At 31.9% G+C, this 25,972-nt stretch overlaps 1 protein-coding gene across 2 annotated transcripts in view; it reads right to left on the bottom strand.

The window, feature by feature from the left end:
* LOC121127151 (FMRFamide receptor) overlaps window positions 1-17,442 on the bottom strand; it is a 176,322-nt gene extending 158,880 nt beyond the window's left edge. For both annotated transcript variants that reach the window (XM_071890686.1, XM_040722505.2), the window contains exon 1: window positions 17,308-17,442. The gene's annotated coding sequence lies outside the window, so the exon portion shown is untranslated. The remainder of the gene's footprint in view (window positions 1-17,307) is intronic.
* Window positions 17,443-25,972: the final 8,530 nt, after the last annotated feature.

Here is a 25,972-nt window from a genome sequence, read left to right on the forward strand (position 1 = left end):
TAGAATGTTTAAACATAAGTTCTAGCCATACATCTTACATCAAACTTCAGCTATCTCGTATCGTGCAAGAGGGTTATGTATAGCGGCTGATAGAATATTAGGTGCGTATGTTGAAATTGGACACTTATAAATGATACAAATAAGAAAAGTACAAGAGATGAATTAATCAGCTGGCAATGATACTCCATCTAAAAAAAATACACAATCAATCGAAAAATGGCATGACAAAGAGACAAAAAAATCGATATTGCTAGTCTAATTTCCACGGAACATATACCAAAAGTGATCTTAACTTGACTAAAGCAAGCAGGCAGACTATTTACATCTTCAAGGAGGGCATTAATGCCCGCATTGGTATCGATAAGAAGCCTAGGAGTAGCATACCATCCGGAATGCCGTCAAGATGGCAGGTGGAAAGAGTTTGGTAATGTTGGAGCGTCCATTATTGACATAAATTTTCGTCAGAACCTGCTCTAGCCAGATTGCATCACTAATTTCTGGCTCATGTCCAGGCTAGTGTCTGCTCGATAAAGGGACAGAATCTTGAAGCACTCAAGTTTTTCCGTTGATGTGTTTTTTGAAATCCATAAGTTACAATTATTTTATAATCACTTTTCATAGCTCCTGGAGGCGTATCAATGCATTATGTAAGTCGATGGAGGCTACATTAAAGATTAGAAATGGCAGTACATGTCCCAACATCTGTACAAGCACTAGTTCTGTAGCTCCCCTATTTTTTGACATACTTTTTCTTAAAATTTCGAATTCAAATTGTGTATTTTTAATTACACTCCCGCTATATGCACAAAATAAAATAAGTATAACAAAATCTTAGGAATAAATTTAATGACTTATAAAATTGTATAATCAGATATTGAGTTTAAAAAAACTACTTGAACTCGATAGCTTGAACTCAAATCCAACACTAGTAAAAACCGGCAGATGTAGACTCTTTTTTCACTTAAAAAGGAAAATCCCTTACTTTTATGAAATTGTAGAATTTGACAATTTTTTATGACATATGTATTTCTTTAACATGAAGTTTTTTTTAGTCCTTTTTAAAAAAACTTTGCATATAAGCTTGCTATACATTTGCTTTTTTTTTATACGGTCTTAATACGAAGTTTATTAGAGCTGTTAAATATATGCCCTTAAACGAATGTGACACTTAATGTTGTTGCAACGTGTTTTTATTTTCCAAAGCTACTCTTGTATATCTTAATTATTGAGGAGGGAACATCTAAATATAAAGTGGGTGTGTTGCTAAAAGACGGACAGTAACACAGTTGATTAAAAACTGATCACTTGTAAGTTCATGTTAAACTCAGAGTTGAATTAAGGATCGACAGCCAAGTACATCTTTCTTTTCTATGTCCCTTCTATTTACAGGGTTGATCTTATCAAGTGGCATATTTTATTATTTTAACTCCACAATGACATTAGTGCAAAATCACAGAGAAGGACAACAAGACATATGGACAGAGCAAGCAGGGATGGTTGGAAAGAGCAAAAATGATTCTAAATTTTGTCATTGCCAACAAAATTTGTGAAAAGATTTGCTCTTTTTTTTTAATGACAAAGTTTTCACTGTTGATGCCACTGTAAATAAGTACAACTGACGCTACATAGCAACTGAACATCCAGATCATGTCTCAGCCTCACTCTGAAATCTCCTCAGAACAAAAAATATAGCCAGAACCATGGTCTTGGGCGTTGTGAAGTCTGCCCTCCCATTTTTGTGTACGGGAAGGAGAAGCTCAATGCAAATGCTTACATCAAAATTCTGGATCAGAAAATGCTACCTCGGTCCAGAGTAAAGCTTGGGATAACGTTTTTCAAAAAACTTCCAAAAACCTAGCTGCCCCCCAAAAAAAAAAGAAAATAATAATCCTTCTGGCGTCTCCTGTTTATTTGTAGAGTTGTGTAGTTTGTAACTAAAAAACTAGGTTTATAAAAAAAACTCAAAACCGTTGTTGTAAGTGCTCTGTTTTATTTTTTGTTCGTTATTTTATATTTCGCCGTGTATCTTAATTGAGATTTATTGTCTCTATTAGTTCCAAAGTTAGGGTCGATTATGCATTTTTAAATTGGATATTGTTAAACTCTAAAAACTTAATGGCCTCTTACTGCGGCCATATCTAATTTTTGTACACAGATTTTATCAAAATCGATTTTTTACTTTTGCTGTAATCTTGGTGACTGACAAACAAACTAACAGGTTCAAAAACATAACCTTTCTTCAATTTTGATGGAAATGGTAACTATGACATTTTCTCTTAAACCTTAAAGGTTCTCCTTTTTATAGCAGTCATTCATTTTCTCCGTATAAGCGGCAGAAGAGATTAATTCAGTAGTACCATATGTCTCGCAACCACCTTCCTCCTTTGCTCTATTTTGCCTTACAAGAATTTTTACTAAACTTATGTGTTACTCGCACCCAAATTACCAATAGGTGAAGCCTACTCTGTGTTCATCAACAGTTGATTTGTACTTTTTCCAGTTGAGTTTTGAGCTTTTACTCTTGAATTGAACTGAAGTATGAAGCGGCAATTTTTATATTTGTTCATGAGCAAATTTTAGTCACAACTATTTTTTTTGTTACTAATATTAGAAAGTAATATTACTTAATGCTATTTTTTTTTTTTTTTGAAACAAATCCAAACAAAATTGAGTACCTACCCATGAGCTTTTATTATAAACGTTATTTTTTCTACAGAAATAATAATTAATTTTTAAACAAAATTAAACACAAATGAATATTTTATTATTGACAAAAATATTCAAATTTCTTTAATTGAAGAATAGTTTAATTTATGCGTTCCGATATGGATAAAAAACTTTTGAACAAAATATATCGGTATCTTTTTTCTTCATTATATTTAAATATTTTTTATGAGATTTTTATTAAATTTCTTAATCAATATCTTGTAAGTTAATAAATCTTGCAAAGTGTAGGTAAGCTCTAAACTTGCTAAAGTATTTATTGTTGGGGGCATGTACAGTCCATGTAAGCTAAAATGCATCATTCATTTAAACATTGCTAGAAAGAGCAGTCTTCAAATGTTCCTTTTTACGCCATACATTTTTTCGTAAAAAAAGTTAGCTTCGTGATGTCGTTAAATAAACGTGAAGTGCTAAATTAACTCCAGTTTCGAAAGTTGTCAAGATTGTAGATATGAACAGGAAATCTTTTTTATGGATTACGAATGTATTTAATGTTGATTCCAGCAATAAACCGAAGTCTGAGAGTAAGAGCCACAACATAAAGCAATTTGAGAAGTTTATGAGTGCCCTGGGTTACAGTATTGATGCCAATCCTAAATCCTCGATGCACACGCTCGCAAAAAAGCACAATGAAAGTGTAGGGACGACCAGTAATGCAGTGAAGAAATATGGGTCTCTACCAAAAACACCCGGTTCTAAAAGCAACGGTAAATGCCACGAGATTGACCACAGTAAAAAAACTCTTATAGTTAATCAAGGCCCTTCGACATTGTACCCTTCTTTTTAACCAGATCTGAACCAATTTAAGGAGCCGTCTGCAGGATTATATATATATTTTTTTTTTTTTTTGGGTTAGGGGGCTTATAATTTTTTTCAAAAACAATGCAGAAATTAAAATTTTGTTTGAACAACATTTCACAAATCCACATCTTATGACAAAAAAAAAAAAAAATTCCTATCTATACAGCTATTCACAAAAAAAATTTTTTTTTTTTTTTAAAGTTTCAAAAGTCTTTAGCCATTCTCAAAAATTTTAAAATTTCTGAGCCATTCTCAAGAAATTATTTTTTGGGGGAAAAAAAAAATCAAAACTCTACAGTTATACAATTTAAAATTTGAAAAAATTTGAAAGTTAAAATTTTTTGTAATTTTTTTTTCCAAATCTACAGCTATTTACCAAAAATTAAATTCTTTGGATAAAAAGATTCCAAAAATCTCTAGCTATCATAAAAAAATTATATTTTTTGGCAAAAAAATTGAAAAATTAAATTAAATTCCAAATATAAAAATTTTTAGAAAAAAGGAAAAAAATCCTAATTTTTTTTTTTTTTTTTTTTTTTTTTTAGGGTATACAAGGCTGAAATTTGGGACGCCAATGCAGCCAAGGTCTATGTTGTTCCCCTCCGAAATACTTTTGAGCTGGTTGCCTCCATTGAGGGGAGTGGATTGCCATGTCTGTTGAGTATATCATCAGGCCTTCTTACTTCGTGTTGTAGGTGCAATTAAGGCTAAAAGTGGACGTTTTGAATTTGAAGGAACTAAGATATGTTTTTTCATTAGTAAATAAATTGCAAGGCCTAAAGTTATTAAATAGCTTTAAATATTTGAGCTCTTGATGATTATTTTAATGCTAACACTATGATGCATTTCTGCTTGTGCACCCTGTACAAAGAATGTAAATAAATTTAAGGAATTTTTTGTTATTCTCTCTAATAACATTCACATTTTGTACAGATTTATTTAATTTACTCTATTTATACAATACAATATTAAGGTGTCCCATACGAATACAAGTAATTTTAAAAATGTTCATATCCCCGGTCTCTTATTTGTTTCTATTTGGTTAAACAATTATGATTTTTTTCTTCTCTATAAGAAAACTAACAGGTGTCATCTTGATCATGAACCCTGTACGTAAAATTGAATGTTATACATTCTGAAATTTTTCTTTGTTCCTTTAAATCTACATTTTATGGCTAATACTTTTCAATATGGTACTACATCCAATTTATCAAAAATCAAAATCAATTTATATGCAAGGATTTATTTATAGTGATAATGCTATATTTAGGATGTATTTGTATATTTAACAGTTTTGAATTGAGATTTAGTGAGTTTGATGAACTCATTTGCATAAAAATCCTTCCTTTTTTCCTAATCATTTCCTGGGTTCTTCATTTTTTCAATGGTAGGACTGAGGCATACACTTAAGCTATTATTTTAACTCTTGCGTGGTCTTTAGTTTTTAGACGCACCCCTTTGCGTTAGGGGTCAAAATTATCAGCTTTTATAGTGTTGTCCATGGAAATCTGAACACCTACTAATTCAATAGTTAATGAAGGTTGAGTGATTAATATGATTTCCTTTTTCGATACAGTAAAGCATAAATATTACGAAGCAAACAAAACGTGATCTTACTAACTTACGTACAGGTATAGAAAATTACACTTGAATGTTATCGACAAATTTCACTCCGAGGAGTTGGGCGTCTCCAGGACAACCGTCTACGCCGTCAGCAAGTCCGAAGCGTTGGAGAGGAAGAAGGGCTCTGTCAAAAAGGCCAAACTGGACACGGATGAGTTAGAGAAAACAGCACAGGCAAATCCCCTCAAGTCCATCCAAGAGATCTCGGGGTTTCATACCAGGTTGGGAAGAGAGTTATCAAAAAAGTGGGTGAAAACGGCCTTGTGAAAGTGAACCCCACCAATAAAATAAACCCATCTCCTTCGTTCCCAAACTCATTGAATGAGTCTTTTAAGATTTTGGTCCCCTACAACCCTGATGGAAACCCCCTTTACTACACCTATTCGATGTATGTCGAGAAAAAGGCTTGCTGGGTCCGTCATCTTAACCCTGAGGCAATCAAACCTCATTGTCACCCAGCACTGGGACGCCATAAAAGAGGACTACATCCATATGAGGTGCCAGACCTTCAACCACCGTCTCAAATAAGTCCAAGTCGCAAATAATGCTTCCTATTTCTTTAACTTATAAATAAACCATATACAAAAACATTAAAAACTATTAAGTGTTTGAACATTTTGGACAATATATATCAGTCTTAGTGTTGGCCTTACAGATGTATTTTTTACATTTTTGTAGATGAAAAACTTGTTTTACAGTCTCTTTTGGATGTGCAAAATATATATCATTGAGTATGTTTGAAAATATTTTAATGGTGTTGTACCCTAAAAATAGCTCTAATACTCCTTGAACATCAAGCCTAAATCGGCTTATTTATATTAGTAGTTATATCAAAAAAGATCAATCAAGTAAATTATGTAGCAGAGCCTAAAATTTGACATTAAAATACTATCAATTTATATTACTGTCTATAGCCAGCCAAACTATTTTATTTTTGTATACACCTGTTTATGTAAGTTTTAAAAAGTGGCCCATAAAAGCTGGTTCATTTAATAACCTATGTGTAGAAATGTTAGCTGATGGGAGCATGCAGAGACATCTTCATACCTTTTTTGAATGTTATTAAATCATAGTGAATGAACTGTATACACTTAGTGCTTTGATGAATGTTATTGTAAATATATGTACATTACCTTACTAAAAAATTGGTAGTTTTAATCCGAACCATCTGCAAGTAATTGAAATATGTTCCCTTCATTATGATAAAGATAAATTATTTAGTATATTTTATTCATTCATTGTGATGCAAATCCAAGAAGTTTTTAATTGTAAACACTGTTTGAACACAATGAATTTATTAAACAAAAACCTATTACTCATTTAATATTTTGTTCCACAAAAACATTTAAATGAAATATCAGGGATTTTGTGAGAAATGCAGATAAGGAAAACCATAAGAAGAAAAGGTTTTGAGACTAGTATGTTTCTAAGGGCTTCTACAGAATTATATTTTTTGGGTAGGGCTTGGTTTTTGTTATTTTGGAAAAAAATTCCAAAAATAACAGTTCCTTGGGAAAAAAAGGAAAAATTAATTTTCCGAAAAAAATTTCAAAAACTAAATTTTTTATAAAAAAATTTAAAAATCCATAGCTATTCACAAAAAATAAAATTTTTAAGAAAGGAAAGTTTAATATCTAGAGCTGTTCAAAAAAAAAAGATTTTTTTTGAAACAATTTCTAAAATTAAATTTAAATTTTTTGTAGAAAAATTTCAAACATCTGGAGCTATTAATAAATGCTGAAATTATTTTGAAAACAAAATTCAAATATTAATTGTATCGGAGAAAAATTCCAAAAAATCTATAGCTTTTCACAGACAATTAAATTTTTGGAAAAAATTAGAAAAGTTTAATTAAATTTCAAATATTAAATTTTTCTTGTAATCATTAAAAAATTCTAGAATGGGAGAGGGGGAGGGGGGTTGCATCCCCTTAATCCCTCCCCTGGTTTCTAAAATTTCCTCATTTTTATAGTTTCAAACAAATAACTTTTACTCTCACGCAACCTCCTATTTTCGACCCAATAAAAAATATTTTGACGCCCTTAAGATATTTTCTATATTATTAAAGCAATGTCTTGTATGTAGCCGACGCCTAATTACTCTGGGTACTACTTCCTATATATAATAAAATTAAAAATGACTTTAGCGGAAAATAGAAAAAAGCTCTCGTTATTTCTGCTATCCGGAGTTCCATGGCTAATACTCAATATATGTACAATCTTGGATAGGTAAAAATGGTCTCTCATTCCAATTAGATAATAACTGGTTAAACAATAGTTATAAATGTAATAAACAAGATATTGTGACGTAACTAAAGATAATTCATTAATATATTACCTATTCCGCTACGCAAAAATCAATAAACTAATTTTGAGTACGTGACTAGTGGATATATTTCATAATATACTGTCGAAGGTATGATAGATGTTTGCTTGCCTATCCCAAATCAATATACCAATTAAGTGAATTAAAATACCTTAAGCTTTAGTCTTAAGTAGTTAGTATAAATGAATAATTGGATTGATTTCTAAATTTTTTTCATTATACAAATTTAAAACTTTAACAATTATGGAGAGGTTATTGCAATAATTTGTCATAGTCTGTACTTTAATAACAAAAATAGGGGTTCTGTGTTTTGATTCAAAATTAGTCACCTGAAACAAACTTCAAAATTCAATTCAATTTTAGAGTCAACTTTTTCATAGTCCTAGTCAAGCCGAGTCTCAATGATCCCATGTCAATATGGGACAATATGAAAAGATACCTCGATTTGTAATCTAAACTCGAAAACTTTATTGTTTTTTTCGAAATAAATTTTAAAAATGGTTAGTGATATCATGTAACAGGGTGCAGGGGTCTCTATTGTACACAAAAATACACTATGATTGTTTTAAAAATATAGTCAATATCAACACCATGTAGAATAAAAAAAAAAACTTAGGTACTGCCATGAATCTAGGAGAAAAATGGAAGACAAATCCGCTTTGAAATTGGTGTTAAGAACGCTCACAGATTAATTTTTTTGAAAAAAAAAAATCAATATTTATTCACATATATTAAATATTAAAGTTGTTGATTTTTTTTTCTCTCAAAATTGAGGCATTCACAGACATACAAACCTTGCTTTATTATTATAGATTGGGAACTATAAAAACCTTACAAAAACTTTGTGAATCAAAAAAATATCACCTAATAATAAAGATATCTCTACAGGAAAGTAAATATAAGTGCCAGATTGACTAAAAGAAGATGTTTGAATAATTTAAAGAAAGCTGGAGTTTATGTTTTATTATGCAAATTTAAGAACGCTATCTGTACTCACGTGTATTGTATTTCCTCCAAAGATATATAGAGTGCGACAGATAAATTTTCTGCGTAAAGTTATTTTTTTTTTGCGCACATGAAGGTTTCACATAACATCTCAAGCAATTTTTGGATACATGTGTTGTTTTTCTTGTGCATTATTTTGATTTAATCAAAATAAGACAAAAAAGGAGCAAACAGAAATCAAAAAGGCAAAGGGTTTTAGATTCTATTGACGCAGATGTTTATCCAAAAATAATTTTAGATATTACAGACGTGCCCGTGATCTGGAACATCAGGGTTCCCAAAGAGAATGGGAAAGGAGTCAAAAGGATGGCTGAAAGTGGAGAAAATGGTTTGAAGTGAGATAAAACATTTCTCATGTCTCTGGAGGCAAAGATCAAGAAAAATCCAACAGTATCAATGCACCGATTGCCAGACGAGTTCAACGTAGACACGATCACCGTCAGGAAGGTAGTTCATGAAGGCGAAGGCCTTAAGTGCTTTATTAGGACTCCAAGATATCTCCAATCCGACAGGATGAAGAACTTAAGTCTTGAGAGATGCAAAAAAGTACTAAATTACTTGAAGAGTCATCTGTCGACTATGTGGATCTTCTAGGACAAGAAAATGGAAATTTGTAGATCACATACAAGTATTTTTCTCAATTTGTACGTAAGCTCAGGATTGTTTTATTGTAACTAATTATTTATGCTTGAATATATCAAAACTTTTTTTAATTTCAATCATTCAATCTTCATTATTTATTGAATTAGTAAGTGTTCAGTTTTCAATGGACCACCCAGTAATTCTTTGTTGGACCTGGAGTAGAATTGAACAACAACATCGAAGGATTTCTACATATGTCGTTGCATGATATTGAATGGGATTTGCGATTATTTTCTTCACATTTTATCTACTTTCATCTTACCTAATAAAACGTTATAACCGATAAGTTATTCTTCTCCAAAATATTCTTTAAATTGTCATTACTATAGGGAGTTACATTATTTTTTTTGACTAAGAATATAAGAATTATATTTAGTTGCCCTAATGTTTGAAAAGTTGTGCTGAACACATATGCGTGAGTTATAAGCAAGAAATAATGGATGCCAATGTAAATTGCAATAATTGGGACCACTTGTTTTTTCTTACAGTACTGAGCTACCCTGTCCGACAAATCAATTACGCTGTACCTGACAGTCAGACAAGTGTTCATGTAAAGCCCTCTAGACCCACTTTGATAATCTGCTTTTATTTTCAAGCATACTAGGAGGTCATATTTTCTATATTTTTAACCAAAATCATGTTTAGGATACGCTTGATGGAATAACCTTGTGTATTAATAATTGGGAGAAAAAAATATTTTTGATTAGTTCTTGTTTTACATATGAAAGCAGATGGATAAAATAGGGAATTACCACTCTGAAGAGCCGTAATTACTCGCCCAACTATTATTATTTACTCATTTCTATTATGCAAATTCTGAGCAGTTGAACAATGTTGTGGAACACATAATTAGTTTTCGATTGCTAAGAAAAACATTATCCTAGTTTCCATTATGAGCACACAGTACGAGAAGAGGATTGAGATAGTAGCATGTCTCCGAACAAGATTATCCAAGAAGGCCATCTGTGAGCAGACTTTGGCCTCCAGGAAGACGATTTACAATGTATCCGTGTTGTTCCAGATTGGGGAAGACCTCAGACACTCTCCAGGAGCAGGTGGAAACCCTTCCAAAGTCGTCAACCACCTGAAGTCTGACTTCAATAAAAACCTAATTTCTTAAATGCTTACATGGTCAGAAAGATGAACAAGTCCCTATCAGCATTGTCCAGGTCTCTTACAAATACCGAAGGAAAGTTTATGCGGTGTATTTCTTGGGCTCTGTTAAGAGAACAGTATAGAAAGGTCTGCGTGGAGCGTCCGAAAAAGATCCCCAAACACCGAAAGGGAACCTGTGGGTTCATTGTCATATTTTCTGACTGGAAGACTTTTACTGTTACCCTGTGTTCAACAGACAGAATGATAGAGTAGTAACATTTGGGGATGTAGCAGAGGAGTACTTACAGGTCAAAACCACCCGCTTCAGTAATGTTGTTATGCCATGTCCAACAGCAAGTTTATAAATCCCGTGTGGGTTCCCCTTAGGATATAGACTGAAGTTGATGAGAAGGTGAGCTTCTGGACACCAAACTTCTCCCATGGATCAAATCTATTGTTGGCAATTCTCCTTGGGTGCTTCAACAAGATAGAGTAACAGCCCACACTGCAAAGAAACCCCTAGAATGGCTACAGGTCAATACGTACTTGTGGGCAAAATACTTCTGGTCGCCGCCGAGCCCAGATCTCAACTCCCTAGAAAAGTCAATCCCGGCACACTTGGAGTCTAAGGGCTAAGGGATGCAGAAGACACTGCCACATCACCCTCGGCTTGAATACCTTCGCCAACAATGGTTGGGCTTCCATGAGTGCTAACTACAGTTGCTTTAAGTTTATTCCTTGCCTTTGATTTTTTGAGAGTCATAATCCTAGACCCTGACTCACATTAATAGATGGTTGGGAAGGGCAACATCAATTTGATTGCCCTTTTTGACAGAGAGTTATATTTACTGATAGCCAATGTCCTAGAATGAAGCAAGTTGTACTTGTGTGAGCTAAAGCTTTAGGCTGCTGCTCCCAAATAGTTCCATTAGTAGATAAGTGATTTATGTATGAGCACAAAGAGAAGGCAGGAGCAAGACCTATGGTATTACTAAATTAAGATCTTTTATAATTTCTGCTGACTTTTATATGATTTCGGTGGGGAGAAAATGAATTAATGCTATAGAGAAGAGATCTTTCTACATTTAAAATAACATTAGTCAGATAAAATATCAAAATTATATTTAAAAACACTTATAATTATTTTATTATGCATTTGAAAAACAATTTGCACCAAAGATAATCCATAATTCTTCTTTTACAGGGAGATGTAAACCCACCCAAGACTTACTAAATAATGAAAAAAAAGTCTACTTATTATTCTACACCAAATCTTCAAGGTTACTATCCGTCTTTTGTGAGCACACCCGAATGTTCAATCAGGTTATGAACATAATTTAATGTGGTAGGAAAATAAGACCACTACTCAGGAGTCAAATATTAATGACAGCAGCTTATTAAAAGAAAATTCGTTCTTCAGTTTACCAATTCCAAAAGAGGGGACTAGCTGAAAAATACACACTATTTACAGAACTAACTATGATCAAGCTTATTGCCAACTTGTTGCTATAGTATATTTCTTTATCTATGGTTAGGGTAGAAAACAGAAAGTACGCACAATTTTTTTTTATTGGAAACTCCATACTTAATACCGGAATTTGTTAGTAGCTCAAAAACGAATGAGGTGCTATTAGTAATGGAAATTCCAGCCCTTTCGGCTCGGCTTACTAAAGATAGCCAGCTCTTTTGGCTCACAAGTCTCCTCAGATTTGTTTGTTACTTTAATTGATGCATTATAATTACAGAATCGTCAGCAATGGGTAGTGTGGAGGGGTTGTAGCCCCCCCCCCCTCAAATATCAAAATTTAACATTTGTATTTACCCCTGCTGCAGGATTATGGGATGGAAAAAATTAATCTGCTGAATAATTTGCCCGAATGACATTTTTTTTAGAACAGAAATCCTAAAAACCAAATTTCTTCCTATTTTTGCTTCAAATTTTGTCATTCTTACAGAAAGTTATTCTAATAAAAAGCGAAAATTCCCTCATTTGGAGGAACCACACCCCCTTTCAGACCCCCCCCCCCTACAGACACTCTGAGCCTGCTCTTGATTGATTGGAAGCCAGCTCCCGTCGTTGAATTCAAAGAGATGGCCCATAAAGCCATTACGTTCGTGAACGACAGATCATAAGGTACTATACCTAAAATTATTTGATACAGAGAATATATAAGAAATTATGAATTTAGATAGAAAGTGAAGTCAATACACAAGAGATTATAAATATATTTCAGTATTTGGGGTAGATAAGTACCCTAGGAAAATAGTGGATGCATGGATGATTAGAAAAAAGAAAAATGACTACGAGTGTTTTTACAATTTAATATACAAACATGTGGGTTACTCACTTTTCAAGAAATTCTCCTTCAGCAAGATCCTGGGAAACTAAATTTTATATTCCGTTATTCCAGGAAATTTCAGGATCAAATAAATATAATTATTGTCAAATTTTTAAAGTTATTTTCTATATAAGAATAAAAAAATATCAACTAGTGATAAAAGATACCAAATAAATGTATGCTACTTAGACTCAAAGGTGAAATTATTTTATTTGTAAGTTATTTTATCTGTAAGTGCTTTGCTTACACAATGTACATCATTTGCACTGAATCTTAAATCGTTAAAAACGTTATCTCAAGTGAATCTTTAATATGTTAAAACTTTTTTTAATATAAAGTAGATAAACAAATCTCATACAAAATATTTTTGAAATAATTAAATGCTTGGAATTTTTTTTTCTCTCGTAAATGTTCCATATACATAACAATATTTACTAAGTACAGAGTAAAGACCCAAAACTAGGAGTTGCATAACGAAATTACAAAAACTTTTTTTTTATGGAATCAAAAAACGACAATTTGTGATTTGTTTATAAATTATCTTTAATATGTTGTCCCTCGAATTCCCTAGCAGCCTCGACACGCCGGTAAATAAATTATCGGCTCTTAATAATGAAGGCCGTGTCCATGATATACCACACTGTCATAATGGTTTCTTAGAGTGTTTCCAAATTTGGATGAGAGGTGTGGTAGACATTATTCTCAAAGACGCTCCAAACTGCAAAGTCCAGGTCTTGGGTGGTGGAGGGCCACATTGAGGCATCCCAGAATGCCTTCATATTGTTGGCCTGCATGGTACTGTTATGACCTTTTTGATGTTTAAGAGAGTCCGGATGAAGACCCCAACAGGACCTCCAGCTTTCTTGGGACTGAAACTGTAGCAAAGTGCCTTTTTTCTTGATGTTCCGACAAGCTTACACTTGGAGACATGGTATAAATACGAAAAATTTAATTAAATTCTACTAGAAGTATTAAGTCCCCACTCTGTAATTTCCTAACCCTGGAGAAACTTGATAAGTACGAGTATCAAGTGTTGTAAGCCATCCCCGTTTTCAATTTAAATAAGTAGGCTCCTCTAGACTATGAAGAGAGAAAAAACATATCAACTCTTGATCCCCTCTAGTATAAATATAACCACTACAAATATATATTAAATATTTCGTATTCTTACCATCTACTTTGTGCGTTTGATTGATGTTGTAACAATTACAACACTTCTGATTATCTGCTTTCATTGTTCAAAATTCCGTCTGAACAAGGGCATATTGTAATATACATACCTATAATACAGCTTCTCGTGAATACCTAGTTAATAATTGAAATCAAATCATTTTAAATTAAGTCATATACTTTACAGGAAGTATTACCTCTGGGTTAGTTTTAACTTATTTAGTGAGATTTGTTCGTAAATAAAAGGTGTGACTGCTCATTAGACAGTTCCAAAATTGGACAAATATATTTTTTCCCCAGTAATAGTTAAAGAACTGACCTAGCCAAAGTTAAAGACTCTTCATGCTAATTTTGGTCCATTACAGGCATTTATTTAGCTGAAAAATGTTGTTTTTGTCGAAATTAGCCTTTTTTTATGGCATTTTTACCTTACCAAATATGAGTTTTATCTTGTATAATTTTATTTTTTAGAATTTGGTGTATATTGTGCACATGATTTTTAGCATTTAAGAGGCTTAAGATATTCTCAATAATTTTCGGTGTCCTTTTTTGTGGTATGTTTATTATACTCAACAAATATCACTTTCACAAATCTGCCTCATGTAAGACTAATGCACGCTACGATAATTGGAAAAAACAAACTATAATCTTTGTCAGATCCTGAATGAGTCCATCATGATCGAGGTGTAACCTGCCCATACACGATGTCAGGTAATTAATAATATACACTTTATCTCAAAATAAATGATTCATTGAATAAACCCAAATGATTCAGTACAAAAAACATATATGTATATTTAGCTTACAATCTTAAAACCTCTGCTACCAAATAAAGCATCTACAAGAGCAGGCATAGAATTAATTATATTTTGAAGAGTCTCCAGAGGAATGTTGTTCCACTCTTTCTTTATAATATTCTCCAACTCTTTCAAATTTCCAGAAGCAGAAGGCAGACTGGCATGCCTGTCTTTCAAAATTGACTATAGATTTTCAATTAGGTTAATATGTAGGCTGTTGGCTTCGCCTTCCCCTTAACCAAAACGGAAGATTTTGGTTTTTGAGCCATAACTCATTCATGGCAGCAGTTTGTGCCATAATGTTGAAAAATCACATCAGACATCCAGTGAACCAGTTTTCTTGATGAAATTAGACCAGTAATTTTTGTTCTGGCCAAAATTGGTCAAGACGACCTTCCAATATATCTGAAACTTAGCTATGAGCTGTCAAGCAAAAGCTTTGTTGCATTAAGTGAAGGTCAGAGAGTCCAGAAGCTGATTGCTCCCCAGACTTGGATTCCTTGAGATTTCTTAACAGTCTCAATGGGCATAACATTTTCCCAATCTCTGGCCCAAATTCGATCTTCTTTTTTGGGATCCAAAACAGGGAAAAGGGTGACTCATTACGAAAGATAACATTTTTCCAGTCGCCAGGAAGCAATTCCTGGTAATTTTCGAGAACTCATGCCTATCACTAATATTTTTTTGAGTAAATCTTGGAATTTTTGGCCTTTTGAAGGACTTGGAACCGAGAGTTTTGCTTAAATATCTGTTAACAGTGTACATGGAGCACGTTTCGCCAACCCTGATAAACGACGAGCCAATTTTTTGTAGCTTTGACACCTTTTCCCCCGATATTTTGCAATAATAATTTTTGCTTTATTGCTCAGAACTTTCATCCGTCCCATTCCAATCCTGTCTCTCAGGCTATCGCCTTTCTTGGATCTTATCTACCACTTCTGAACTGTTCTGTATGGTATATCCCTTTCACTGGCAACTTTTTTTTATTGAAGATCTAGCCTTTATTTTATACACAGTCTCTGATCTGACCTCCAAATCATAAAACATGACTGGGCTCGGACTTTACTATTTTCACATCTTTCACCTTGAACTACAAATGAGTTGTACTGCTGGCATACGTAGTTAAAAATAGTTGTTGTATTCATATCCGTTTTTTTGGTATACTTTCGGAACTTTCTATGCAACAAGTAAATCCCTTCGAATTAACAGGATACAAATAGGTTGACTAATCAATTTACCATTTATTTTTAGACATAGCGTCAATTTCCGTTTTGTATCATTATTATTCAGTTGTGGAGATGGAGAAACATGATCAATCATCATGTAATGTTTTGGCAATTTGAACTTTTCAAAGTTTTTTGAACGCAAATACCCCTCGAGTTATTCATCATCGAGTGTTATATTTGGTGCCATCTGATCTCCAGCTTTTAAATAACTCAAATTGGTGCAGTTGGTCCGTATTGAGCAAATGGAACAAACTATGTAATCATTATTGATAGATTAACATTTTTCTTCATAAAGTAAAATGATTCAGCTCATTTTTACTGCATAAAACCGTATAAAATCAAATATTGAGATGTAATAGCTGAAATAGAATAAAATGTCAATAATATTAATAGTTTCAAATGATATCATACACCCTAATGTAGATTTGAAATTTTTTCATTCAGCGTCTATTCCTTAAAAAAGTGCAACACTGAGAAAAATGGAAAGCCATGCCAGATAATGCAAATCTTATTTTATTCAAAACTGTGTATATTCAGAAGATCTACTAATGTTAGATCCATAATTTTAGTTTGAAATCAATATGACCAACTCTGGCACTGTTTATGGAAGATTGACATATATCTCTTTAATATATAAAAATGGTTATTCCGTCGTAGAATTGAAACCCATAGAGGTCATATTGAAAATTAATAACCTATTAATAGGTATGTGGCAAAATACCGATTTACAGTGCAAAAAAAAAAAAACTTGCGAAAGGCGTGCACAGAGGCCTAGAAGGGATTTTCATTACTTAAGTGGAATAAATCAATTTGACTCATTTTTATTAAATGTAGATAAACTTATAATATTTCACCCAGTCTCAAAAAAATTCAATCGCACTATTCGCTGGAAAATAAGTCACCTCAAGATAGCCTTCAAAATCAGAGATGGCGTTTAATTGATCAAATTAAAAGTATAATGGACATTATAACATTTATTTATTTATTATCTTGTAATTTTTTTAATTAATCTGTTCCTACAAAGTACATGAATTTTAATTCCACGTTAGCACCTTCAATGTTTACTACTGCAGAATATGAAAGTACTTTTTTTCAATATTATTTTTTTTCAATTGCAGGTTTTTAAAGGAAAATCTTTTGCACAATACTATATTTTGTAATTCCTGAAAATTTCATTCAATTCTTTTCATGTTCAAAAAAGTTGTTTTGTTTGATTGAAATATCATAATGGATTACATATTTTTTGGTGTAGGCTACACGAAAAACAGAAAACAAAAAATAGATGAATTTCCGATGATTAATAGTCCTAACTTTGTGAATATTGAAGCTAAAGACATGATTTTAGTTTCAAAATGTATTTTTTTAGCATTATCTATGACATAAAACAGGTTTAAAAGGAAAACATTAAATCATAAATTTTTGGTTACGTACATGTTATTAAATAAAAGATAAAAAATTGTTAAAATTCATTTGACCAGCATCTGGATTAGGTCAAAGTTTATTCTAATTGTGACCCATACAGCTGCGTACACACCAATTGTAATTAAGAAGTTGTCTTACCTGTATATACGGTCCAAATCTATTTTTGTTTAGGGAGAATAGATGATGATCAACACTATTTATTTTACACCGTGTGTCACTTTTGAGGTAACCAAAAAAGGAATGGGGAACTATTTTATTTTTTTCCTTTTTTTGTGTGTCTTCTTCATCTGAAGGGAAAGCGAAAGAGCATAAACATCCGTACGGTTTTTTTATTGTAAAAGCGCTTCTTTTGCTTGATTTTTTTAATGTAAGAGAGATATAAATAGATATGGAGAGAAAGTCAAACCAGGATATCAGAAATTGACACTAAAGTTGTCATTATTTGCATAATCAGCATAGATTTCTATGTTTTTTGCTTTGTTTTCACAATTAGTGATGTGCCACGAGCTAAACTCAGAAATTGGTACTCGAGTTTGATGAAGTAAATATATAGAAATAAATGAAACACGGCTTGTGGGCAAAAAAAGCCGAGTGTTACTCGGAAATTGTCAAAACTCGGGATTCTCTGTTTTTCATTTTCGAGCCCATTATAATATGGAAAAAATTTCTGGACGGCCAATTTTTCAAGGACCCTCCCTAAATTAAGTACTTTTTGCTTTTAAACAAGTAAATTTAACACTAAAAATATAATTTTTTCAACTTTTTTTACAATTTTTTTTTTTTAATAAATGTCCATTTTTGAAATTGTTAGCAAAAAATTTAATGTTTGAATTTTTTTTTCAAATCAATTAATAAATTAAATTCAATTTCTGATTTTTTTCCAAATAATTTAATTATTCAAATTTAAAAAAAAAAGATTATAATTTTAAAAACAGAAAAAGTTCAAATTTTTGCAAAGAAAAATTTAATTTTAGAAATTTTTTTCAAAAAAGATTTAAATCTTCTTCTTTTTTTTTTGAAAAAGAAGATTCTAATCCAAGCTCCTTTCTCTCCCCCCCCATACAAAAAAATAATATATATATAATCCTTTTTCTGTGAAATTTAGAATTTATGTTTTCCCACTGGTATAAATATTTTGACTTTTATGCAATGTGTACCCTTAATCCCTGTTCGTTTTATAAGTAATATTTCTTAATAGGTATCAGTGCAACTGATAAATTTAATAATAATTTATTTTTGAAAAATTTTCCAAAAAAAATTAATTTTTCTAATTCTTCTCTAATAAAAAATAATTTTCTTTCACTAGCTATAAATTTTATTAAAGAAGACACCTACTGTTTTCTCTTCAAAAAAAGGGGAATAATTCTTTTTAGTGAGGAATTACAAAACGAACACAATTTTCAAATTTTATATTTTTAAATGTCTGTCTGTTATCTTCATTGAATGGAATTGAATCTTACCATGACGTTACCTCGATAACACAAAAAATACCTTATTTATTTTTATGACGCTGTTGATTCCCATCTCTCGCTTGATACGTCATAACTATTTTATAATCTATTCTTTTTGATAAACAAACAAAGTAATAAGTTAATCTATACTTATGCTTCGGTTCCAAAGAAACAGGAATACAATTTCTTGTTGATCCCTTATCATTTATAATATATATATGGGCCATTTTTTATTTATATCAAGAAAGTTTGGCTATCATATAAAAATATAAATTTATAGCTACGCTTTTAATAGAATATTTCTAAGCAATATTTTAATACAGTATCGAATAATATACTATGTATATTTTAATATTTAAAAAATTGTGAAGAAGTAACACGAAGGTATTAGTCTGGGAGTACATATAGCAGTTGGTAGGATTGACTTACTTGGCTACCTACCATATGATTCTGGACCTTTTTTCTGTTTCTATTCGGAAGAAAGGTTGGGTGATAAAATATAGGTAAGGACGTGCTACAGATAATCTCCCTGAGAAGGTATGACAAGAACAGGGATAGTGGGAGTGATGATGGAAGCAAAAAGTAGAAATAACATGAAAGAGAAGAAACGAGTATATAAGTGGTAACCCTCGTCCTGGCAATACACAAACCAACAACAAAAAGTTAATATATGATATAGGCTTACAAATAAGTCTAACATCGGATTAAAAGTATTAAATAGTGACCTTTCATGGAACAAAATAGTTGTCTATTAAAATAGATATCTATACAATTACCCCACAGACTCGACAATCTCATGTACAACAAAGTTTTCAAAACAGAAAGACACTTCATCTATTGCAAGGCGAAGATTCAAACGGCTTGGTCATAGCAATGTATAGAATTTGCAGATCCAAACGTCATTTTGAAGAATCCATACACATAAACACATCAAAATAGTTTGATGTATAGATAAGGAATGTCTTGTATTTTTACAAATAAGTCACGGGTAGATCCTTACGAGATAAATGGTTATTTTTGCCTTAAGGAGTTGGAGACCTTGTTTCATGTATTCTACGAATGTGAAAAAACAAATACTGGTCCTTAAGATGGTGGAAGAATAGATCTGCAATAACTTTGAGGCGAGACTGAGTCTCTTGGATTAGCTCAATGTAATATCCTCACCGTATAAGGATAGGTGAAAGATTGAGTGGCTCATCTTCAAAGTACAAAATTAATATATGTAGTGAATTACGTTCTCAATCAATTATCATCCTCAACTCCCTCTGAACCGATGGAAAATACTAGTGCAACAGGTACTAAGAGTATTTAGCAATAATTCTTTGTTAAAACTAAAGCTTTAAACCAAGTAGCAACGCAACTGTTAGTCTGAGAAAATAACATGGTCAGTATTTTTCCTATTTTTTCACTAGATGTCGCTTTTCCAATGAATTTATTAATTTACTGATACAAAAGACGGTAACACGTTTTTTTCTGTTTATAAATACCTTATATTATATCATATTCCAGTCTTTCAAAAGTTATATATTTAGTTAATTATAGTACTTAAATTATTAAAAAAAAAAGAAGGAGACCGGTTGTTAATTTAATTAAATCGGAAATTCATATAAGTGGCAGTATCTATCATTGTGATCTGTTATTACGGACCTCTGCTCCCAAGCATGCTAGCTTAGCCATGTGCCTTGGTTACGAAGCTAGACAATATAATGTTTAGTTATATTGTGAACAATGTGTGCTTTACACTTTAATCTTAATAAAGGGGACTTACATGCTCCTTAAAAGCCGTCAATCAGATTGTCATCTTAAAGTCTGAGTTACTTAAAATGATGGTCAAATTTTAAAGACTCGTGCTCTTCATCCTCCGGAAATTATATCTATATTTTGAAATTAATACTGATGCTCAAACGTCTGGGTTTGGCATTTTTTTCGGATGGAAAGTTTGAGCAAAAAGAAGGGTCTCTAGAGGAGATAAAATTACGCACAGGTATGAAAGCATAACTTTTGCTCAAATTTGTCAATATTATCTTTGAAGATTACAATTTTATACCTAGGGAGATGAAATCAAGAAGCCTGAAGGTACAGTTTCAGCATCCCTATTGCAGGGCAAGTCAAATACAGCTCAAAATATCATTTATAATATAAGGCCTCAATTCCTTCGTATCTCCTTAGATAAATGAATTGTGACATCTATGTTTCCTTGAAGCAATCCACTCACTCCCATAATCGGGCAATATATCTCTTGGATCTTTCCTTTTGGTCAAAGTTTTTCCATGGAATTTGATTAGTGGTTCTACACGAAAATCTTCTTACAGGCTAAATATAAAGAATTTCCAGGGGGAAAGTGGACCTTAAATTCACTCTTATACGAAAAGCTTGCAATACATGCGGCTGTATAATGTTTTAATATAAATTCAAATTACTAATAGATACCTTAAATAGTCATGAATGAGATAGATAATATATAAGTTAATAAAAACTAAAGGAACAGACCATTAATAGCAAACTATGTACTTAAGAAATAAATTAAAATTGTCAATATATTATTTCAATTATTTTATATTATAATTGTAGATTAAATAGTTTTACATCTTCATGGGAAAATCCTCTTTGGTGGCGATACGTGTGTGGAGTGAGTATCTTCCCATAAATAAATCTAAAAATAAATGTTTTACAGCAAACAAGTTGGAAAGAAGGAACACAATACAAGCATTATTTATAAACTTTATATCCATGCATTTATTATTGAATATATATCCTTCGTTTGAGGTATAATCTAAAATTTAATCAATTCCAAATTCGATAACGACCTCTTCTGTAGCTTCGTCTTGAAGGTTCCATCAAAATCTTTCACATGTACCTTCTTTTCCGTCTAAAGAAATGAGCATCCCCATTGCAGATCAGTATTGAGCTGTCCTAATTCCCGATTTAACCTCATGAATTTCTATCAGTTTCTCCACCTCCAGAGAGACCCCAACAAATTATTGCATAAAGAATTAAAAGACGGAGCCTTGAATTTTGAAGCCTTGTCTGAGAAAAAAACAATTCATGTCATCCTCTTCCAGGACCACCTGATCAATTTTAGAATTGAACTACTCCAAAACATGGAGAACATTTAGACGAATGTTCCATTAGGTATCATCAGTGGGAAGCAAAGCTATACAGTACTAGTAGGGGTCAATTGAATAGCAGAGTGATTCCCTAAAATTACTCTTGATATGGTCTAAAAGCTCGTCCGCCCCCTTGAAGGATAAGTTGCAGAGCATTCTAAGCCAACCATTCTTGCAAGACACCCATATATTCATATTATCATCTCACATAATTTATTGCTAAAATAACTAAACTATTGTTATTAGTTATTTATTAATACTGGAATTAGAATATATTCAGTAGTCTACTTTCTACACTTGTGACTAAAATTCAACTATCTTTATAATTACATGCAAATATTCTAGTTCATTGCTAGAGTTCTTATAATATAAATAACGACCCTGGCGGATAAAAAAAGTAAATTCTGACCAACACATTTTTCATCAGTTTATTGTTTTCGTGCTCGTTTCGCTACTTGGCTTGAAGCTTTATTCAAAACTATCTCAAGATCATCTCTTCATGATATGATTTACGTATTAGATTTTAGACTTGCCAGTTTTTTTAGTTTTTTTTTTATCCTTGTGCTGTTGCCCTAATTTTAATTAAACACACAAGAGTAGTTTTTTCTTTGTTTTTTTTAAACCAGGACTTGACAATAATGTAGTTTTGTAAATGTATTGTTTAGAATGAATTCATATATTTTAAACAGACTACATTTAATACCACTCTCCACTCTATGTATCTGGAAGTACAGAAAAGTCCAGTGGGAAATCAAATATCTCTCTCTTAGGGGATACTTCGGCTCGTTTAAAATTGAAAATATCATTTATCAAACTATAAAAAACTTGAGCATTGTCAATATACCCCTTCCATGGCCTTTCAAAAAATGGAAACTTTTTCAAGATATGTATTGTAGAAGAAAGGAATGGAAGCAGCAGCAGACCGAAGGAAAGTTTAATTCTTATAGAGACTCAGAACTCAATAGTTGATTTATTTTTAGAGTATGAAAGAAGAGGCTCTCTCATCAGAATGCACAGAAAACTGATGGAGTGCAACATTAAAGAATAACTTTATATCAAACAACTTGAAAACCCTTAACATATACATTAAAACATAATAAACCTTCGTCTTACTTCCGGATAAATAACCACTGATCCAGAACGAATTGTGTAAGAATCGCATTCATCTTACATTACATACTATTTTTAAATTGTTACAAATTCATACAAATGAATCATTGAATACTTTTTAGACACAAAATTGTCACAAAGAGAAATCCGAATCTCATTAAAAAAGGCTGAAAAAAGAATTTATGGTCGCGTACTATCCTTCGCATCATAGTCTCTTTGCTATCCTAAGAAAATACCACCTAAGAGAATTACGCAGAAAATCTGGAGAGATTGACATAGGAAGCAAACAAATATAATAACTTAAATGTTACAAAATTAGAAAAACTACGAATCTTGAACAAACTGGTCGTGACGAAAATTGTTCATCTCCTGAGATACACATAACACCAACACACATGTAAGAAAATAAACTGTTTCAGAAACTGCCTTGTCTTGTGATATTAATGACAGCCAACTTATTACTTCCTTGAATAGCAGAGGTTTAGTTCAGTCGATACAAAAGTCTTTTGGAAGAGTCTAAGCCAGCAAAAGGCAATTTTTGTGATATGGAGTACCAACTTCAACATTTTTAATCAATTAGTGTGCCACTTTCAACAATATTCTTTAAAAACACATACAAACTACGGGCTTTTTTTCTAATTTGGAATTTTATTTTGCATAGAAAATGTGCTTTACATATATATCTAATATAATAATTTTTTATTACTATTTATTTCTTAATAATACATTTCTAACATTACACTACATTTTTTATTGTTCTAATTATTCTAGACCTAGGCATGTATACCATAAAAAACAACCACAGCATTTTATATGAACAAACAGCAACTTAATAGTGAAGCTATATGCCACAATTAATCTTACCTATCAGTCTGTGTGATCATTTTCCTTGCTTTTCTTAGATGAGCTTTCTTATCTGGGATTCAGAGTTTGTCACTTTCAATCGTTAACGTGAAACGGAATTATCAGTCTTCAAACAGGTGCGGATAAGGCGGAGCACACTTTTTATATGCGAAAACACCTGTTCACACAAGTAAGTTGAGCCAAACACTGAAAAGAGGGCCATTGCCATGTCATTTAGACAGCCGAACATAGCTGGATTAGACGCCCAGCATTGCAGGATGCAGGCTCTATGCTGTTGTACAGGGGCATATTCCAATTGCTCTGCAAACTTCGTAACCCACAGTACTTCACCTGTATCAACTACATCTCCACGCCCTGTACATCCATCCAGTCGATCGGAGTTAAAGGTTACACAATTGACTATTCAAAAACAGGGTTACCAATGCCTTTGGCAACTATCTTTTTAAGCAGGAGTTATAGCGATGACAATCCTCAATTTCTATTCCGAGTACAACATGGACTTTTATTTTAACTCCACAACAAATCCTCACAATAACTGCTCTTTTTTCACGTACTAGGGACTATTTTATACTTATTGTTCTCTCTTCAAGAATAATATAATAATTTCAACATTATTGCAATTTTAAAAGACTTTCAGGTAGCAATTAGCGTGTAGTTTTATCAAATCCGCTGGAAGCAACCGTGAGAGGAAGTAAATTAACACAAATCCCCACTCCATTTATAGCAAGAGCATATTTTCTAGAATTACACCTTTATCGATCCTCAATGCTACTTTGCATAAATCCAACAAGAATTTACAATTATAACTCCCAAGTAAACTATTATTGTTACTCTTCGTCTGTCATGAGCACACGCAATATTTATTGCTTTATACTAAGATGTTCTGCCGTCAATAATTAAATAATAATGACAGCAACTTTGTAAAATGAAAACGCCTGTTCAGATTGCCAACTAAATTTAGATGCTTGCAGCTTCTACGACAATTTTTACAATATTGATTATGGTATATGACTATAAGATATTTATTTTATAGATCACTGATCCGAAGAGGTGGGAAGATGATTATTTACTACAAATTTTTATTGACTCCATTTTGACTCCTTAGATTTTGTTCGAGTTCATTTTAAATCTATAATAATATTCTATTGCGTCTCTTAAGCTCAGTAAATCATGTGCGTATTCGGAAAAACCATTTTATTTTGAAGAAGGGGAGAAAAAAATATAATTATTGATAAGAAATTTGTTAAAAATGATATAAAATCCAATAGTATGTCAAGTTTTAGACTTTGAGTTCAAGTGAAATCCCACGTCAGTGATCGGGAATTACTGATTTTAAGACCAACTATTTTTAAATACTAAAATGTTAAGTGTTAATATATTTTTTTTGACTAAAATTGAATTGAAGTTGATTTACAAGTCTTCAAAATATGGACTCGAGTTCAGTTTTAGTCGTAAGTCTCGAGACCATGTTTCCGCCTCTTCTGATCAGTATTATACATACATCGGAGAAATTGACTTTGATTAAGTGCACGTGCTCTCATACTCTCAGCCATGACTAGTCATTTTTTGAAAATGTCCAATTTTGATCAAAATATACTAATTTCTTTGATCTCAAAAAAGTTTACCCCAAAAAAGAAAGAATCCTCCAATAATAGTTTTTAGTTTAGATTCAAAGGCTTATAGGAAGGAATTATCTCCTTCTTTCCAAACGTAATAAATGAACACTGTACAGAAAGAGTATTAGCTTATCTTATTAAAATGTAATCCGCTTTTCGTATAAAATAATTTCATTTTTACCATCTATTATTATCTATATCAAGACTTTGATAGAATATAATAATACGTTTTGACATTGTAATTTAATACTTTTATAAAAACGTTGATTTATGATTGTATATGCCTCTTCTTTGATTTGTATTCAATTTTTCATACAAATATTAATGATGGTTTTAAATACCCAGACTTGTAAGCATTCTTCTATTTTGGCTTCAGTTTTCTTTTTTTTTTGTTCAACGTTCAGCCATTACTTCCCTTCAGTGCCCCGTTCTGCTCCATGTTCCAATCATAAGGTAATACCATATACACTGTAAACAAAAAATTGATATTTCCACATTGATATTGTCAGGGAGGCCTCATTTGAAAACTAGGATTGAAGATTTTTTAACACAATAATTAAGTTAGTATTAGCTTTCAAATGAGCAACAATTGACTAAAATCAGCTAATTCATTGTCGAGATGGAGGCCAAAAGGCAAAATATAGACAATTTTATT

Source organism: Lepeophtheirus salmonis, chromosome 1 (genome assembly GCF_016086655.4).
Source record: "Lepeophtheirus salmonis chromosome 1, UVic_Lsal_1.4, whole genome shotgun sequence".
In the NCBI taxonomy this organism is placed as follows: Eukaryota; Metazoa; Arthropoda; class Copepoda; order Siphonostomatoida; family Caligidae; genus Lepeophtheirus; species Lepeophtheirus salmonis.